Here is a 14,284-nt window from a genome sequence, read left to right as displayed (position 1 = left end):
ATTATGTACAAATTTCAGATTTAATTTCCTAGCATAAAGACGTAGGTCTAGCAGTAGATTTGACAACTGTACTCTTTGAGAAGGAATGAAATTCAGACCTTTATGTAAAACAGAGTAAGGATCTTTTGAAAATGTCCTGTCAGTGAGGTTGAATACAGCAAAACACATTTGTTGTAACACTGAGTCAAAATCCTTTAAGTTACTATTAACTGCAGTAGGCATACTATCATGTAAGCTACTGTCATATCCCTTCTCAGGAATACTCACAGAGAGCCTGTCGACAGCATTCATATCATGTAAAATGGTATTAACTGCAGCAGGCATACTAACGTGTACTCCACTATCATTTCCCTTCATAGAAATACTCTTAGGGAGTGTTACATTAGCATTTAGATCATATAAATAAGTGTTAACAAAAGCATGCCTATCATCATGTAAATTAACATAATTTATATTGTGCATCAAATTATCAGAGAACCTGACAACAGTGTCCAAAGTATGTCTGGAATCATGTTAAGCATTGCTATAATAAAAGAAAGATGTAGTTCCTAATTCTGATGAAAACTTCTGGTAACTATCCTTTCTCCAGGGTTCTGAAACTTCCGTGGACCTCCGTTTCTTTAAAGGCTTTTTCCTGCCCCTCTCCTTCCCCATCTCACTTTCCCCTTGTACGAAACTTTCTGTGGGAATTGAACTAGATCAGACTATAGGAACGCAGCACTGGAATGAGCTGGAGACCAAAAAGTAGAATTATCACTGCTGTTGTTTCCATTTAGTACATTTACAGTGATGGAGGAGTGTCTGCTTCACTTCCTAAGGTAGTTGTTGGGTTGCTATGGTTACAAGAGATATCCAAACTGTGACGAGAAAGTCCATTAGAACTCATGGCATTGTTTATATTAGAACTAGTTGCACTGTTATGTGAAGGAAGTCCGTTGGAGTTCATGGAGTTGTTGAATCCAGTAGTATTCCTTGTGCTTTGATTAATTATTGATGAATGGTTATTAGCTGTAATGAAGAACTTGCCCCTTGCGTTCTTTCTATTAACAGGATATGCAAGACTATTTTAATACTGATAAATGTCCCTGTTAAGTTTTTGTTTTTTACGGTTAATTAAAGCTGTGACATGCCTTTCTATTCTTTGATTAATATCCTTATACAAGTGTTCATACAAAGGGAAGTCATTGTTTTGTAGAACTGCCATGTTAAGGTCATTAATTTGGGTTCTCAGTTCTTCAGCTCTGATCTTGTTATCTGCATTTATGATCTGTAGCTCCTGAAAACCTGTGTTGTTATACAAACTCTTGAGTGTCTCATATAGATTGCCATTAGAGGAAGCAATATTAGGTAACTTGTTAAATCTTAATCCTTGAGGCACTATTTGTGGGCTAATGCAAGTATCCAAATACAAAATATCATACTCCATATTTCTGAATGTTTTAATGAGTCTCTCTAACTTAAAGATGTCTGATTTGCAGCTGTCAGACAAGCGATCAGAAATAAGAGTAGGAGAGTCATTGCTTGCTAGTAATAGGGGCCGTATGTTAAACGGATTACCATTAACGTTTGTTTTTAATAAACCAAGAACGGAGCTGTCCAAACTCGATGATGCCATGGTGTTGAAGGTTTCATTTACCATAACATTAGTATTACCACCTGCATCCAGCGGAAAAAGTACAGTAGGCATATTTACAGTAACAGTTCCATCTTGAGGTAAATGTACATTATGCGACAGTACATTAGATGAAGTGGATGGAACTGTATCAGGCATTAAAAGTTGTGTATTTCTTATGGAGACTGACCTTGTCTGTGGAACAGGCTGACCGCCTGTAAATCCATTGTACCTTTGTAAAGTTTCATGTGCTCTCACTGTGGTATCTTTCAGTTTATACATTAAATCAAGTAAGTCTTGTGGAATAGGATGTATAGATAATTCCTTTAAATCTGGGCTGCTAGAGCCAAGTTCTGTAGCTGCATTTTCATCCATTGTGCCAAGCCAAAAAATGCGGAAAAATAAATACTGTAATATAACCGCAAAAATAGAAGAGATAATACTTATACTTTGTGAACGTCTAAATATAAAACAATAAATAAAATGAAAAGCAGCTGCAACAACAGATAAACTTTTAAATATTTAAATAAATAAAAATTCGCAGACTAAGAACAGATAATTAAGCTTTCGTTCTTTATAGGTGGTAGAACTTCTTCAGAATGCAATACATTTGAATGACAGTCTAATAAAAACTAAGATACATACCATGAGAGAGAACATTAGAATCTTGTTAATGATTGTATACATTAACCAATCAACTAGCAGTATACATTCAAACTGAACAAAAGAACACTTGTAGAAATGAATATATGCAAATTAATCAGTTAAACCATCTCAGAGCACATTTTATGTTTATATTTTCATTTAAACCAGGGGAAGCTTCAGAGTTCAACAGTAGCTACCACTTAAGTTCCCTTAGTTCCAAGTATTACCAAAGAAAACATCAACCTGTTCCAACAACAAAAACTGAAACTTAACAAAGTTAGCACGTCCTACTATGTTTAGCAATAGCATTGTTCATGTTCCTAGATCTAATAGCCCCCAAATGCTCTTTAATTCTGTCTGACAGTCTTCTAGAGGTTTTCCCTGCATAAAAGCTGCTGCACGAAGTACAAATATCAGCATATACAATAGAAGATGAGTGACAAACTGTCTAGAAAAAGTGACAGTATAGTTGACGTGTGGGAACTTATAAACAGGGCATAAATAGATGTAGGGGCACACAACACATTTATGACAACAAAACATTCCTGGAGCTGTAGAATCAGCGTTAGGTGTTTTTAAAAGAAATTGTTTATCCCTGTTTTCAAAACAAGCCCTTATGTTCCTGGATCTTAACTGATTAATTTGCATATATTCAGTTTTACAAGTTTCTTTTGTTCAGTTTGAATGTATACTGCTAGTTTATTGGTTAATGTATATAATCATTAATAAGATTCTAATGTACTCTCTCATGGTATGTATCTTAGTTTTTATCAGACTGTCATTCAAATGTATTGCATTCTGAAGAAGTTCTACCACCTATACAGAATGAAAACTTAATTATCTGTTTTTAGTCTGCGTATTTTTATTTAAATATTTAAAAGTTTATCTGTTGTTGCAGCCGCTTTTCATTTTATTTATTTTTTTATATTAGGAAGATCACAAAGTATATATATATATATATATATATATATATATATATATATGTATATATATATATATATATATATATATATATATATATATGTATGTGTTTGTATATATGTATATATATATATATATATATATCTATATATATAGGGCTTCCCCCCTGCAAAACATAGGTTTAATTGAAAAAAGAGATGGCTGATATTTGCTCTTCTGTATTATCTTTTTTCTTCTTTATTTTGACATTCAATGACTCAGCATTGCAAGTCCCTACATTTCAATAAGGATCTGTTCTTACACCTGCTTATAGGTTCATAGGTTCATACTAGGCTATCTGCCCTAGGGCATTTATAAGCCTAGTCAGAGTGTGTTTGGCTTTCACCACCCATTTTAAATTAATTTTGCTATGCCCTTTTTCGAGGTTAGTAAACTGTGCCTCTGTCTAACAGTGACACAGAAGTGATACCCGGGGTAAACCTACAATCTCCCATCCACTCATCAAGATTCCTCTTGAAGAGAGTCAATGAGGGACTCTGCCTAACCTGGACTGGGATTTTATTCCAGAGTGAAGGGAACCTCTGGGTTATGAATCTGTCCCTCCAGCATGTCCTATTTATTTCAGTGCTGAGGTTCAAGTCTCTCGAGCACGTAGCTTGATGGGATTTGGATTTTCTGAGGTGCAGCATGTCCATTAATTCCGGGTTGGACATGGCTTTATACATCAGGCACAGATCGCCTCTGAGCAGGCGGTATGCCACTGAGTAGAGCTGGAGTTTCTTTAACCGGGCAGCATATGGCATCTGTTTGAGCCCTTTGATCCTCTTGGTGAGGTACTTTTGGGGTCTTTCCAGTTGCTGCAGGTGTCTGGTAAGGTACATCCCAAAAGGGCATTGTACTCAATTATGGGCCTGATGAGGGATGAGTAAAGAGGCACAATGACCTCCCCTGATCTAGATGTAAATCCCTTCATGATTAGGTGGGCTATATAAAATGTTTTTCTAACCACTTTGGCCACGTGGTTGTCAAATGAGAGATTGCTATCAACTTGGGTCCCCAGGTCCCTAATTACTTCTTCTGTACTTAATGGATTACCACCTATGTGGTAATTTGTGGGCACTTTGTTTTTGCCAAAGGGGATGACTATACACTTTTTGGCGTTTAGCTTGAGGCCATGGCTCTGGCACCAGTTGTCTGTTTCTATGAGGACTTTTGGAGGATGCTTATTTTGGCTGGAGAGTCAATTTTGACACCCAGTTTGCAGTCATCTGCGAACTTGGTCAGCCACAGTCCTTCCATGTTGGCCTGTACCTCCGAGAAATATATACCGAACAAGAGAGGTCCCAGGACTGAGCCTTGTGGGATGCCACTTGTAACTGGTTTGGAGTATTGCATGGCTCCAGCAATTCTAGCCATGTGGGTTCTGTCCTTGAGCCAGTTTGCAACCCATCTAGTGACATAGGGGTTTATATTTAAGCTGGCTTATCTATAATGCCCGAGTGGGGTATTGTATTGAAGGCTTTTGCGAGGTCCAGGTAGGCTGTGTGGACCACCTTCCCCTCGTCAATGGCCTTGGTGACTGTTTCAAAGAAATCAACCAGGTTTAAGAGGCAGGATCTACCCTTAACAAAGCCGAACTGGGTAGGATCCAGTGTCTGTAGGACCCCAATATCTTTATTTATGAGGTCCATGATGATCCTTTCCATAGCTTTGCAGACCAAGCTAGTCAGGCTTATGGGGCGATAGTTTCCAGGATTCGTTGAGGCACCAACTTTGTGGAGAGGGACCACTGTTGCTGTACGCCACTCTATGGGTACATATCCTGTAGTAAGGCTGAGATTGAACAGTAGTTTTATGTTTGGGTTTAGCTCTTCTTGGAGTTCATGTAGGACACAGCCCGGGACACCAACTGGTCCCATTGATGAAAAACTTCCCAAAAACGAGGGCAAACCAGTAAATGAAGTGACAACACAACACGATCACTGCCTCAGAAACACCAGCAACCAACCAAGCCTTGGAAGAAATTCCTTTATTCCACCGACTTTTGGAAGAAATTCCTTTATTCCACCGACTAAGCGCTTTCACCAAAGTTGGCTTCTTCAGAGTCAGTGTTTAACAAAAAACATACACATTTTATACTCTTCAGACATAATGACATCATCACATAAATCAATAAACTGCTCCAATTAACCAATTAATCAACATTGCACAGTACCAAAGATAAAACAGTTCCTAAAACATGCTTAAAAATTCTCACAACAGTTCTACTTATCTAATAAGAATGAAATATATAAAATACAAACAATAATATCTTATAAAATAATTATTCAGAATAAACCCATTCAGTATGTATAATACATATAACCTTTTAACCATAATATAAGCATACCTTTTGCTAATCCAGCTAAACATTTTTTAAAAAACTTTGTGTAATATATTTCATTTAATTTATTTTATTTGTGTATATGTATATATACATTAATCTTTGTTGTATTTTATTTTATTTTGTTTTATTTCATTTTATCTTATTTTGTACTATTGTTAAATTATATAATACTAGCCTTGAGTTTCAAAATAGGTTTTATAGAAATGTAATCATTAATGCCAGGGTGTCTAGTGGCATTTAATCTCAACTGCCACATAGTTTCTAGTAACGCTACCCTGTTTCCTATGTCACCTCCCTGTTCTAGCAATACTCTATCTATAATGAAGAACACAAACTTCTTAAATTCCTTGCAATTGATGCTGTGAATGTAAAGTGCGTTGTGAGAGTCTTTGTTTTTTATAGCTCTTAAATGTTCCACCATCCTATCACGTAACCTACGAGTGGTCATACCTATGTAAAATGCTTCACAGGTTACACACAAGGCCACGTAGACTATATTCTTTGTGTTACAATTGCATTTTCCAGGGCAAGGTAAGGAATACCCCCACCCTTTAACACACACGTAAGACCCTTCTGCTATGTACCTGCAGCTTCTACAATGACCACACTTGGACATCCTGGATGCTCTACCTTTTTCCTCGCTTTCCAAAATACCTTTCAAGTTGTTCCCCTTACTATAAACAATTCTTGGATGAACACCCAAGATATCCTTCGTGGCATCACTTAAACAATACTCCCACATCCCTTGTAGTACCTTAACTATTTCATCACTTCTCTCATTAAAATTTCAACACAAAACATGCTCCACCTTCTTTTTTCCTATTTTGTCCCTCTTGGTTGATCTCCGACACATTTCCCCCCGTAAAATGGGTGAATATGATGAACATCTCCGTTTGTACACTTCCCTTTTCAATCTTAGTAACAACCTGAGCGGGTAACCCCTATCCATCAACATACCTATCAACTTGAACATTTCCTGCTTGAATAAACTTTCCTCACTCACCAGTCTGGACAATCGCACCATCTGCCCTTTTGCCACCCCTTTCCTCTGGTGGAATGGGTGGCAACTTTTGAAGTGTAGGAGTGAGTTGGAATAACTGTCCTTTCTGTATATAGAACTAGTTAGACCTTCTTCACTCTTGACGAGTGCTATGTCCAAATAGTTAATAGTATCCTTCTTCCATTGGGAAGTGAATTTCAAAAAACTGGTGGTGTTGTTTAAATACTCAATAAACTCATTTGCCTGGAGTTCATCTCCCTTCCATAAAATAAGCAGGTCGTCCAAGAATCTGTTGTACAAAATAATGTTCTCCATAAATCTCATTGGGAGAACAAAAGTTCTCTCCCAAGTTAAGAGAACCATGTTCGCAAATATAGGGGCACACCTAGCACCCATGGCCACACCAGAACACTGCTGAAATGTCTCCCCTTCAAATTTAATAAAATTGTTCAAAAGGACCATCTCCATTAAATCACAAATTAAATTGATCCTATCCTTGTCGACGTTGTTACTCATTACCAAGCTCTCACGAAACATATCCAAACCCTCCTTGTGCGGGATGGTAGAAAACAAGTTGACCACATCCACAGTTAAAAAGCTATAGTCCCTGAAATCTTCCTTAACATCCCTAAGTCTTTCAAGGCAGTGCCAAGAATCTCTGATCACATGCGGCACTTCCTCTAACACTTTCTTACACATAAAGTCCACAAAGGAGGCTAAGGGTTCAGTTTTAGAATCCCTAGCTGCTACAATCGGTCTAAACTGCAATTTAGCCACACCTTTGTGGACCTTAGGAATCCCAAAAATGTTAGGTAAAACTGCATTCTTAACCGTCAAGTAATCATATTCAGTTTCAGAGATCATACCTTGAAAGAGGGCATCACACAAGTATAGTTCAATCCTTCTATAGGCAATATTGATTTCATTTCTAGATACCCTCTTGTATGTTTCTTGATCCTCCAAAATCGACATCATAAATGCAATGTAGTCCACCTTGTCCATCAAAACCATTCCCCCACCCTTGTCCGGTTTCATACACCTGATGTTACCAGCTTTCTGAAGTTCTTTTAACAACAACCTTTCTTGTGTACTTAGGTTGTCAACCAAAGAATATTTAGCTTTACAAATCTTCCTAAACTCAAAATCTAACAGTCTTTCAAGAGCTGTAACTTCACTACATGGTGGAGGAATGAAGGTGCTTCGCCTTGAAAGAACCTTACAACTAGAAGTTTCAACGTTAGTATCATCTTTGTGGTTCTCATGAAAATACATTTCCAAATTTAATTTTCTTGTAAACAATTTCAAATTAACTAATAATTGCGCAACATCCAATTTGAAATTGGGTACAAAGTTAATTCCTTTCGTGAACAATTCAAAATAAACATCATCAATAATCTTGTCAGTATAATTGTATATAAAGTATTCACTCTTCTGCAAAACTTGACAAGTCAAGTCTGAATCACCACCTGCAGAATTGTTGTTGAGCAAGTTCTGGGTGAAAACTCCAGGTGCAACGTTCATTAAATCACCCTGCTCCAAGTCAATATCACTATCGAGCAAAACAGTCATGTCAAAAACATCAATCACATTGTTAACTTCCATAACTTCACTTTCTTTTTCTTTTTCTATTTCTATTTCTCTTTGTTTATCTTGTACAGTAGAGTGTACCCCCCCGTTTGTACAATCAATATCACCTTCTAATCTCAAATGGTTGAATGTTTGCGTGTACGAAGATGACATAGTGCCATTGATACAATCACTAGTAGTACAAACCAAAGGAACAACATGACATTCATGTCCAAAAACATCCTTGTTGCAAGTCAAACCACAGTCAGTCAATACTGTGCATACTGCTCTTCCCTCCCCCACCCCCTGTGGTGTTTGTCCATAAACGTTGTTTTCTGTGCCTTGCTTTGCAACCTTTTGGACCTGCGTGGCCCCGTGGGTGGATCCAAAAAATCATCGACCTCCTCAAAGACCTGGTCGACACTATCTCCACTCATACCCACTGGTGCTACATTAACTTGGCCAAAGTCACATTCACTAACATGGGAAAAACGATTATTCCCCTGACAGGTTTGGAGATTGAAGTTGGAGTGTAAATCACCCCTGTACTTGTGTTTACCTGGCGGGTAAGCTGTGTATTACATTTATAATCAGCTGTATCCCTTGCCAGTTTTTTGATTTTAAGTGCCACATTTTTATTCACAAAACCATCAAGCTTTTTGAGCACATTGTTAAACTGAACCTCCTGCTGAAAAAATGATAAGTCCGAACAAATACTTTTGTGAAGCTTTAAAATGTCTTCTCTGATAGAGAGCAACTTGCTAGTGTTATTTTTAATAATAATGCTTAACATTTCAAGTCCCGCTTTGTCAAACAAGGCAATCAATTCTGCATATACTTCTGTGCCAAACTCAATGCCCATGGGGAGCTTCCAAAGTCTAAGCCCCTTGGGTACTTGGTTAAGCTCTTTAGAACGGACAAGAAAAAGATTGTCCAATTGTAAGGCTTTATATTTAGTACATAATCTTTCATACCTGTTAATCTGCTCTTTTAGCGACAATGGAACTGCGTGTTCCAGCCTAGAAGTAACTTTCCGGTCAACTAGTTCAAGTTCCTCAAACCATGAAAGTAAATCTTCAACCCGGACCTCACCATCACGTCTCGAACAAGGAATACGCTGCTCCGATAATAACGTCACGCTCCCATTCGGGCCTGCCGAGGATCCTTCCCCGGCGTTGGAAACAACATCAGAGAAAGTAACCGGAACAACAGACCTTTGCCCTGGCGGCAAACTAGAACCAACATCAGAGAAAGTAACCGGAACAGCAGACCTTTGCCCTGGCGGCAAACTGGAATCTGTGGTAACCGGAAAAGCAGTCCTTTGCCCTAACGGCATGTTGAAACCTGAAGTAACCGGAGAGTGCAAAGTGTAAAGCTCTACCTCAGAGTCAGTAGGACTGGAAACACCCGGTACTTTGTCCTTCTCACACATAAGGAGCAGCTTGCTCACAGCAGTAGAGATCTCTCTAAGAATAACCTCCATACGGCCCAGCAAAGTATGCAAACGAACTGAAGCAGAATCGAACAACAACTCAAGAAAAACTTCCCAAAAACGAGGGCAAACCAGTAAATGAAGTGACAACACAACATGCCTCAGAAACACCAGCAACCAACCAAGCCTTGGAAGAAATTCCTTTATTCCACCGACTTTTGGAAGAAATTCCTTTATTCCACCGACTAAGCGCTTTCACCAAAGTTGGCTTCTTCAGAGTCAGTGTTTAACAAAAAACATGCACATTTTATACTCTTCAGACATAATGACATCATCACATAAATCAATAAACTGCTCCAATTAACCAATTAATCAACATTGCACAGTACCAAAGATAAAACAGTTCCTAAAACATGCTTAAAAATTCTCACAACAGTTCTACTTATCTAATAAGAATGAAATATATAAAATACAAACAATAATATCTTATAAAATAATTATTCAGAATAAACCCATTCAGTATGTATAATACATATAACCTTTTAACCATAATATAAGCATACCTTTTTGCTAATCCAGCTAAACATTTTTTAAAAAACTTTGTGTAATATATTTCATTTAATTTATTTTATTTGTGTATATGTATATATACATTAATCTTTGTTGTATTTTATTTTATTTTGTTTTATTTCATTTTATCTTATTTTGTACTATTGTTAAATTATATAATACTAGCCTTGAGTTTCAAAATAGGTTTTATAGAAATGTAATCATTAATGCCAGGGTGTCTAGTGGCATTTAATCTCAACTGCCACATAGTTTCTAGTAACGCTACCCTGTTTCCTATGTCACCTCCCTGTTCTAGCAATACTCTATCTATAATGAAGAACACAAACTTCTTAAATTCCTTGCAATTGATGCTGTGAATGTAAAGTGCGTTGTGAGAGTCTTTGTTTTTTATAGCTCTTAAATGTTCCACCATCCTATCACGTAACCTACGAGTGGTCATACCTATGTAAAATGCTTCACAGGTTACACACAAGGCCACGTAGACTATATTCTTTGTGTTACAATTGCATTTTCCAGGGCAAGGTAAGGAATACCCCCACCCTTTAACACACACGTAAGACCCTTCTGCTATGTACCTGCAGCTTCTACAATGACCACACTTGGACATCCTGGATGCTCTACCTTTTTCCTCGCTTTCCAAAATACCTTTCAAGTTGTTCCCCTTACTATAAACAATTCTTGGATGAACACCCAAGATATCCTTCGTGGCATCACTTAAACAATACTCCCACATCCCTTGTAGTACCTTAACTATTTCATCACTTCTCTCATTAAATTTCAACACAAAACATGCTCCACCTTCTTTTTTCCTATTTTGTCCCTCTTGGTTGATCTCCGACACATTTTCCCCCCGTAAAATGGGTGAATATGATGAACATCTCCGTTTGTACACTTCCCTTTTCAATCTTAGTAACAACCTGAGCGGGTAACCCCTATCCATCAACATACCTATCAACTTGAACATTTCCTGCTTGAATAAACTTTCCTCACTCACCAGTCTGGACAATCGCACCATCTGCCCTTTTGCCACCCCTTTCCTCTGGTGGAATGGGTGGCAACTTTTGAAGTGTAGGAGTGAGTTGGAATAACTGTCCTTTCTGTATATAGAACTAGTTAGACCTTCTTCACTCTTGACGAGTGCTATGTCCAAATAGTTAATAGTATCCTTCTTCCATTGGGAAGTGAATTTCAAAAAACTGGTGGTGTTGTTTAAATACTCAATAAACTCATTTGCCTGGAGTTCATCTCCCTTCCATAAAATAAGCAGGTCATCCAAGAATCTGTTGTACAAAATAATGTTCTCCATAAATCTCGTTGGGAGAACAAAAGTTCTCTCCCAAGTTAAGAGAACCATGTTCGCAAATATAGGGGCACACCTAGCACCCATGGCCACACCAGAACACTGCTGAAATGTCTCCCCTTCAAATTTAATAAAATTGTTCAAAAGGACCATCTTCATTAAATCACAAATTAAATTGATCCTATCCTTGTCGACGTTGTTACTCATTACCAAGCTCTCACGAAACATATCCAAACCCTCCTTGTGCGGGATGGTAGAAAACAAGTTGACCACATCCACAGTTAAAAAGCTATAGTCCCTGAAATCTTCCTTAGCATCCCTAAGTCTTTCAAGGCAGTGCCAAGAATCTCTGATCACATGCGGCACTTCCTCTAACACTTTCTTACACATAAAGTCCACAAAGGAGGCTAAGGGTTCAGTTTTAGAACCCCTAGCTGCTACAATCGGTCTAAACTGCAATTTAGCCACACCTTTGTGGACCTTAGGAATCCCAAAAATGTTAGGTAAAACTGCATTCTTAACCGTCAAGTAATCATATTCAGTTTCAGAGATCATACCTTGAAAGAGGGCATCACACAAGTATAGTTCAATCCTTCTATAGGCAATATTGATTTCATTTCTAGATACCCTCTTGTATGTTTCTTGATCCTCCAAAATCGACATCATAAATGCAATGTAGTCCACCTTGTCCATCAAAACCATTCCCCCACCCTTGTCCGGTTTCATACACCTGATGTTACCAGCTTTCTGAAGTTCTTTTAACAACAACCTTTCTTGTGTACTTAGGTTGTCAACCAAAGAATATTTAGCTTTACAAATCTTCCTAAACTCAAAATCTAACAGTCTTTCAAGAGCTGTAACTTCACTACATGGTGGAGGAATAAAGGTGCTTCGCCTTGAAAGAACCTTACAACTAGAAGTTTCAACGTTAGTATCATCTTTGTGGTTCTCATGAAAATACATTTCCAAATTTAATTTTCTTGTAAACAATTTCAAATTAACTAATAATTGCGCAACATCCAATTTGAAATTGGGTACAAAGTTAATTCCTTTCGTGAACAATTCAAAATAAACATCATCAATAATCTTGTCAGTATAATTGTATATAAAGTATTCACTCTTCTGCAAAACTTGACAAGTCAAGTCTGAATCACCACCTGCAGAATTGTTGTTGAGCAAGTTCTGGGTGAAAACTCCAGGTGCAACGTTCATTAAATCACCCTGCTCCAAGTCAATATCACTATCGAGCAAAACAGTCATGTCAAAAACATCAATCACATTGTTAACTTCCATAACTTTGCTTTCTTTTTCTTTTTCTATTTCTATTTCTATTTGTTTATCTTGTACAGTAGAGTGTACCCCCCCGTTTGTACAATCAATATCACCTTCTAATCTCAAATGGTTGAATGTTTGCGTGTACGAAGATGACATAGTGCCATTGATACAATCACTAGTAGTACAAACCAAAGGAACAACATGACATTCATGTCCAAAAACATCCTTGTTGCAAGTCAAACCACAGTCAGTCAATACTGTGCATACTGCTCTTCCCTCCCCCACCCCCTGTGGTGTTTGTCCATAAACGTTGTCTTCTGTGCCTTGCTTTGCAACCTTTTGGACCTGCGTGGCCCCGTGGGTGGATCCAAAAAATCATCGACCTCCTCAAAGACCTGGTCGAAAGTCACATTCACTAACATGGGAAAAACGATTATTCCCCTGACAGGTTTGGAGATTGAAGTTGGAGTGTAAATCACCCCTGTACTTGTGTTTACCTGGCGGGTAAGCTGTATTACATTTATAATCAGCTGTATCCCTTGCCAGTTTTTTGATTTTAAGTGCCACATTTTTATTCACAAAACCGTCAAGCTTTTTGAGCACATTGTTAAACTGAACCTCCTGCTGAAAAAATAATAAGTCCGAACAAATACTTTTGTGAAGCTTTAAAATGTCTTCTCTGATAGAGAGCAACTTGCTAGTGTTATTTTTAATAATAATGCTTAACATTTCAAGTCCCGCTTTGTCAAACAAGGCAATCAATTCTGCATATACTTCTGTGCCAAACTCAATGCCCATGGGGAGCTTCCAAAGTCTAAGCCCCTTGGGTACATGGTTAAGCTCTTTAGAACGGGCAAGAAAAAGATTGTCCAATTGTAAGGCTTTATATTTAGTACATAATCTTTCATACCTGTTAATCTGCTCTTTTAGCGACAATGGAACTGTGTGTTCCAGCCTAGAAGTAACTTTCCGGTCAACTAGTTCAGGTTCCTCAAACCATGAAAGTAAATCTTCAACCCGGACCTCACCATCACGTCTCGAACAAGGAATACGCTGCTCCGATAATAACGTCACGCTCCCATTCGGGCCTGCCGAGGATCCTTCCCCGGCATTGGAAACAACATCAGAGAAAGTAACCGGAACAGCAGACCTTTGCCCTGGCGGCAAACTAGAACCAACATCAGAGAAAGTAACCGGAACAGCAGACCTTTGCCCTGGCGGCAAACTGGAACCTGTGGTAACCGGAAAAGCAGTCCTTTGCCCTAACGGCATGTTGAAACCTGAAGTAACCGGAGAGTGCAAAGTGTAAAGCTCTACCTCAGAGTCAGTAGGACTGGAAACACCCGGTACTTTGTCCTTCTCACACATAAGGAGCAGCTTGCTCACAGCAGTAGAGATCTCTCTAAGAATAACCTCCATACGGCCCAGCAAAGTATGCAAACGAACTGAAGCAGAATCGAACAACAACTCAAGAAAAACTTCCCAAAAACGAGGGCAAACCAGTAAATGAAGTGACAACACAACACGATCACTGCCTCAGAAACACCAGCAACCAACCAAGCCTTGGAAGAAATTCC

The sequence above is a fragment of the Protopterus annectens genome, chromosome 11.part0, assembly GCF_019279795.1.
Source record: "Protopterus annectens isolate FY-2018-M chromosome 11.part0, PAN1.0, whole genome shotgun sequence".
Classification (NCBI taxonomy): Eukaryota; Metazoa; Chordata; order Ceratodontiformes; family Protopteridae; genus Protopterus; species Protopterus annectens.
This window is presented reverse-complemented; position numbering follows the sequence as displayed.